Source organism: Candoia aspera, chromosome 2, assembly GCF_035149785.1.
Source record: "Candoia aspera isolate rCanAsp1 chromosome 2, rCanAsp1.hap2, whole genome shotgun sequence".
NCBI lineage: Eukaryota > Metazoa > Chordata > Lepidosauria > Squamata > Boidae > Candoia > Candoia aspera.
In genome coordinates this window covers 106,305,737-106,313,298 of record NC_086154.1, presented here as the reverse complement: position 1 = coordinate 106,313,298, position 7,562 = coordinate 106,305,737, and positions in this window count along the sequence as shown.

Sequence of the window (7,562 nt, the reverse complement as noted above, 5' to 3'; positions counted from 1 at the left end):
AGCACAAACCACGTAGGAAAGAACAGAGGTTTTCTCCTTGAGGAAATTGTCTGATTTAATTAATATACTCTAATTAGGTCATATTCTGTTTTCAGGCTTCAGATTCATATGCGAAATCACTCATCAGCTAGGATCCTTGAAGCTTTCCCAAAGATAGTACTGAAGAATCCCTTATTTCTTTTCATTTTCTCTCTCTTACAATTGATTCTGCAACAAAATCCTGTTATTCAGCAACTCCCACCACCTGGATATCTACCTCCTTCCCCCAATGTTTTTCATATCTCACTTCAAAAATTGATCCGATAGATAGTAAACTGGATGTAAACTGTTTTCCTTTCTGCAGTCAGATTCACAATTTCAGTTGCATGCAAACTGGCAACAGTTTCTCTGTAAGTATGAGGACTAGAAACCTGATTTTCATCAACAAATGTTGAAATTCGCTAAAATCTCATTTCACAGAATATGAATAACCATGGAATAGATTCAGCTGGACAGGACAGCTCTATCCAATGGCCTGGTGAAGAACCAAAATATATATGCTAATAGCAAATGTATATGCAGATATAATTTAAGATCAAATACAAGCACGACGGAAGGGTTGAATTAAAGCAGGCCGGACCCAAGAGTTTGATTTTTTTAAAAGTACAGGCTTCTCTCTCTAGAAAAAAGGTTCCTACGAAGTCTGGAAGGAAGTCTGCTCTTGCTGAAATTTCTGTTAACCATTGGCTGAGTTACAATGATACGATTCAGAGTAGTAAGTAGTAAAAAGAACTGAAGAGGCAAAGGTGTCCATACAAAAATAAATGAGGACCTGAAAGACATGGAAAAAATGGAAGAAGAGGCAGATGCTGAAAAGCAGCAGCTTTTCCAGATTGGGGCGAAAAAAACTGAAATGATGAAAAATTGTGCCCTAAGCGCATGTTGCCCAAAGCAGTCTTATCCAGAGAAGAAAGTCACTTATGAGAGAGAATAGGATCCATTTCTAAAGGCAGGAGAGAGAGCAGTAAGCATGGCAATAGGGAGTACAGATTCATTATTTGGGCATGAGCAAATTAATTGCCTTTCACCCGGCAGGTGCTTGGCTGTGCTACGCTACTTATGAGAGAAAGAAAACTAGCCCTTTACTGAAATTTCATGAATTCTCATTTGCTCAGGGACAGTCCTGCAAACTTAACAGGAGCAATCTGGAACAGCCTGAGGTTGGGCGAAGGCTGAGTCTTAGATGCATGGCTCATCTTGAGTTCCTTCTTTAGATGTAATGCTCACCTTGAACTCCTCCCTGTCCCAACTCTTAGAAAGAAACTGAACTTCTGTTTGGTATCTAGGTCCTCTTCCTACCACTGTCTTTTGTCTACACTTCAGGCCCAAACACACAACATTAATGACCCAGTGCACTTTAAAATATGCATGAGAAGTCTCACAACCTACACACTCTGCTAGGTAATTCTTTTCTTGCTAAAATTTCCCATTAGGCCAGCAGCAGCCCTTTATCTTGATTCAAAACAACCCACCGTACAGGCAAAACCATGATGAGCAATTACACCGTATGACAGGACAAAGAAGTTCTTGAGCCCCTGTGTCGTCATAAAACACACAAGCACTCTTGTCACTTTGATGTTACACTCAGTGAAATCCCTACCTGCTCTTGACTCCTTCAAAGGCTGCCTTCTGACAAGGACTTATCTGATAGCTTATTCGCTGCTGAAAGACAGAGGGAAAGAAAAATGAAACGTTGAATTCACACAGAGAAAGACAGTTTACCCTAAAGTAAATAATGGGAAGTGTTTTTTTTTCCTACATGTGGATAACTATGCCATATATGAGGGTAATGAGTTCAATGTTTTAAAAACAAGTACATTCTGGTACAAACCATCATGTACATAATGATGTCTTAACATACAGTATGATGTGAATTAGGTAATTTGTGTCATCATTTGCACAATGGGTTAGAATGCATATGATGTCATTTGCTCCCCCCCCCCTTTGAAATGTTCTAGGAATCTTGCTCTCTTCACTCCACTCTCCATACATATCTCCAGAAAGAAGGGAACATTCTATCTTCATACAGGGTTAAAGGTAGCCTAAGCAATCATTTTTACGATTCTCAGACAGTTCCGTTGAGCTGAAGCTGGTCCAGTTGAATCTGGCAACTGTAACAGATAAAAGGGGGAATTCATTTCTTTTTGAAATAATCCCCTAGTTCTTTCCCATCAACTCAATTCACTAACATGTCCATGCAAAGGCAAAATTGCCCAAACCTTTAATTGCTGGAACTCTCAGATTTCCCCAGCCATCATGAAAATTGGAGTTTCAGTACAGTAGTGGACCTAGTGTTTTTAACACAAACTTGTTTACACAATTAGCTATCAATCACTTACTTCCACAAAGAACTTGAGACAGTCTTAAGGCAGCCCTAGTACTATCAGCTAGGGCTGATCAGCTAGTATTATCATATGCTTTGCAAATCATCATCATCATCATCATCATCATCCAGAGCCTTCTTGAAAGCCAAGTGATTGAGGCACTTCTTATCTCAGGAGGCAAGGGGTCCCAAAGGGATGGGAGTAGAAGGCACTCTAATGCCCTCACCTCCCAATGGTCGTGGATCATCAACACTCCTTCCCTCAGAGATCACATGGGGTGGCTAAATTGGGGCAGGAAAGGTGATCTGGTGGGTTATCAAAGCCATGTAAGACCTTATAGGTAGCAACCTGCACTTTGAATTGGATTTGAAAACAAACAAGTAACCAATATATAGCAACTGCAACATGGGTATAATGCTGTTCAATCTACTCCCCACCCCCCACCCACCATTGTATTAGCCACTGCATTTTGAAGTGAACCTTCTGAGTTGTTTTCAAAGGCAGCCCCATATGAAGCCTGTTACTGTTAACCTTTCAAGGTAGTCCAGACAAGAAGCACAACTATGAGTACTAACACTTACTTTATTGTAAGGTTACATTAATAGAATCTTGCAAGATTGAAAGTATTTCCCCCCTCCTTGCCTTTTGCTGCCTGGAAAGCTATTGAGGGTCCCTTCTGAAATGCTTCCCATGCCCCCCTACTTCTGTGGACTGAGATATCTTTTACATGATGGCAGAGATATCTGTGGCTCTTCCTCCTGTCTCCCAAGGTCATTTCCACATACCATTACAGTTACAATAGTCTATAGATGAAGTAATGAGAGCATAAGACACTGTTGCCAGAGCATCCTGTTCCAGGAAGGCCTGCAATTGATGAACCAGCAGAGTTGGGCAAAAGTAGTATCTGTCCATTGCCTGCTGCTCTGCAGGAGCCATGAGTCCAGAAGGACCTCTAATTTGTTGACCTACTTCTTCAGAAGGAGTGAAATCCCTTTGATGCAGAATCAAAGTTGGAACCCATTCTTCAGGCAAGATTGATCACTGACCAACAGCAGTTCTGTCTTGCAGGGATTTGAGCACCATCATCATTTGTTTATTTTTACTAATCTAGGCCCTACAGCCTTCATGATGCAATCAGGACTTTGACATCATCTCAGTCAGGTCTGGGGTGGCAATAAATAACTGGGTATCATTAGCAAATGTAAAAATACTATTCCTTATTTTTAGTGGATTGCAACTATTATATTCAAAAGTCAATAGGTGTTTAAGTCCCATGACTTCATTTTGAAATAACTTTCACTGCAGTAATTGTTAGCATGTGCTTTAATTAACATATCAGTTCCATGTGTGTCTGGATTGGTTCCTATCCTTATCCACCCTCTGCCAATATCTAGAATTATAGCATTCAGCCTAATTCTCATTAATTCATGAAATCTTATATGAAGTGCTTTCTTTATGAAATACCAGGAAGTTTCCAGAGGTGGTGCAAAACACATTTAAATAAAACAGTTTCATATTAACACTGAACGTTGCTTTGAGAATGGTACAACAAGGTGTCTAAAAGCTTGAATAAAAAACCCAATGTCAATGTTAATAAGATATTATCAAGATATCAGCACTGAGGCTTATTTATAAAACTTATGAAACAAGTAGTCCCTATTGGAAAGAAGTTGATATATCAGAATGTAATGAACTGGGACTTTTGGGGTCATGCGTGTCAAGGGTATATCAAATATATCAAACCAATGGTTGCATTCTGTCAGCCCTCTGAGGTAAGACCAGGTCACCAAACAGACACCACTAGAAATCTACTGTATTGATATAGACTGTGATAACAGACTCTTGAAAGAGAGCCCTCTTATGCTAAAGAGAGTAGGGTGGGATGGGGGGCTGTCTTGAGTTTCTTTCTTACCCCTTCCTGTTTTTCTGAGCTAAGCTTATGCTTTCCTAACAGCTGCCACATATCGTCTTCAAGGCTACATCCGTAACCTTCTACACAGTCATGCACATCAAGCTAACCCATGGTATGGTTTCTTTGATTTCATTTAATATGATCTGTGAATTCAGCCACTGTGTAAAATTATGTAATAAAAATATCCAAATTGACAATATTGGAAACATTCATAAGGAAATATCAATATAAGAATCTAATAAAATATTGATTGTAGGAAATCATGTAATAACTGCAGATTGGAAAGGTCCAGTGAAACCATCAAATCTAATTTGGAGCAACAATATTTGGAATCAAATTAAAATGGAGAAGATAACAAGTCAGTGCTCAGACATAAATGATACTATATGAGTTCTAAAATGATTGGGAGCTGACTTGTTATGTTATGTAGTATTGTTAAGTATTCCTAAAAATATTTCTGGAAATAAATATGCTAAAAGTTTTATAAAAAGCCACCTTAGGTATCAATAAGATTCCATTAAGTTAATGGGTTAATATTAATGTTATTAAAATAAATATTGCTCTCCAACTGATTTATGTTTGAAGAGTTATTCCAATGTTAATTACAAATAGGTATTTTCTTAAAATAGACAAAATTATTGAGAAATTTATATGGGAAAACAGGCAGCCAAGGATTTCACTGGCTAAATTGAGATTATCGCCATATGATGGTCGTTTTAATTTAACAGATTTTCAAAAATATAATTGAGTTGTCATCAATCATATTTAAGTGGAATGAAAATTTAATAGACTATCAACATTTGTGGACCAAATTGGAATTTATAAAATTTATTTCCACTAAGGTCTTGGCAATACATAGGTCAACAAAGAGGAAAACAACAAAGGCCTTTCATTTCTGGGACTGAGAGCAGCTAGGCATGTTTGGCTCTGTTGGGTTGTAGATTAGGTATTGATTTTGAGGCTCATGAAACTGTAACATTATGGAAAAATTCACCTTCTGAAATAAGTGGTAAAATGCTTTATTGGAAAGTAGGAGCAGAATCTGGAACAGTTACTTTAAAAGGCCCAGGCCTTTGGTGAGGAAGAGTGAAGCCCCTTTGTTTTGTTCCTGTCTGCTTTGTTGGTCTTGCCATCTTTTATTTTTCACTTGTTATTAATTGTATTTCTCTTGTTTTAGTTGCTGTGAACTTGTAGAGTTGTTGGGAGTCGGGTGGCATACACATTTGATAGATAAATAAAGAAATAACTCTGAATAAAAGAACAAGGAAGGGTGAATTAAGCGGATAGAAAAACTGCATACATACACTCAACCTTTTCTTCCAATTTAGTGTTTACTTTTTAATGTTGGGTTCTTGCTTTATACATCTGGCATTGGATGAGTAGACTCAGACAAAATAAGAAACTTTAACTCCCTAGGATATCGTTGCTGCTACTTTGAAATGAAGCCCAACGTTTTTTTCCCCAAACATATGCATTATTCTCTTTTGTATATATCTATATATTTTTTGCAGTTCAGCTTCACTGAATGAAGAAGAAAAAACTAGAACTATCTAATGACATTATAACTCATTGTCATAATTATTTTACCTCTAATAAATACTGATGGCTTTTTTCACCGAAATTTTAGGCACTGATTTCTTTTGAAAGGAAAACTTTAGTTGCTAGGCAGACATATGTTCTTATGGGCCAAGTTCATAAAACAAACTTGCAATCCCCAACAGCATTGTGATATAGGTATTTATTCAATCTACTGCAGACATCCTATTTAAGTCATGAATTTCTTGCTTTCCTAAACCATATCTTGCACCATCATCAAACAATGCCTGTTAAAATCATTATTTTTATCGAAATTATAAATATATACATAGAAATAGAAATGTAGTATAACAGTCACATGGAAATGTTCCTCTGATATATGTGGTACAATCAGCCAGCCAATATTTGATGCAGTTTATAAAAATGACTCCTGTCTCTTAATATACTAGGCCTGGAAAAATGCCAATAAATTCCAAATAATGTTGTGGCTTTCCTCTTGACTTACTTGCTAAATTTTTCCAGAGGCAGCTACTTCATCTGATCAGCCACGCTATATTCAGGCTCTAACCTGCTATATTTTAAAACCAAATATTAGAAAATCTAATAAGGAGGCGTAGTGGTAGATGGTCAAGTTGACAGATGTTCAGGATATAGGAGTAGATGTGTAACAATTATGCTATATTGGCCATCTCACTGTAATCTTAATATGCTCTGCATAAATGTAATACATTATTTGATAAACAAAATGATTTGGAATATGGTAATCAGACTGTGCCCCATGGGGACAATGATAAGGCCTAGTAAATAGTGAATTTATTTGGTGTATTCACATTTCACCTCACCCAAAATTTGAGCCTTCCTTTCACTCTATTTATTAAGAACCTTTCCTCTTTCAACAGCAGGTTTACTGGGACATGGAACCTAAGCTCTGCAGTACCCCACATGATGACTGTTTTCCTGGGTTGATTCTATGTAGGAGGAAGGAAAATCTCACTTTGTATTTTCAGCTTTTAAAGTGATATACATACATAAGCAAATCAAAATATTAAGTATCACCATCCTGAATATGTGACCTGAAGAGCCCAGGACACTTACTTGATTAGTCATTTCTCCTATCATGGCCCTACAACTTAACATTAATATGGCTGTCTTTCCCACTGCTACCCCCAAGCTACAACAGAAGAAGCTGTACTTACTCCATCTGAAACAGACCTACTTTGAAGCTATTGCTTGGATCTGCACAGACTAGTTTAAAATATAATTGTTTGATTTTGTTTGAATATAACTTCTTTTTACTCCTACTTGCTTAATCTCAAATGACATCTTAAATTAGAAGCATGCAGCTGACTGACTAGGTTTATAGCTTAGGTTCCTTCTCATCCATGATTTCCACCACCATAGAAAGAATGAATGGGAATTTTAGGATTGTGGATAGCTAGTAGATCTGAGAAGCATTGATTCTCTGCTCTCAAAAATCTCTTCAGTTTCAAAACCAGTGAGATTAAAAAATTATAAGAATTTTTGAGTGTTTATTAATAACCTTTCAGTGTAATAGTCATGTCTGTTATTAAAAATGAGCCCGTTGGCACCTTAAAAATACTAACAAACCCACTAGAGCACATACTTGTTTGGACTATAATCCATTTAATCTGGACTGTAAAATGTTAGGCCAGGCTTAGTCCTCTTGGTGCATGGAAGATTTTGATACTCTTTTTAATCTGGTATACCTCCCTGGCTTTTCAAACAGCACA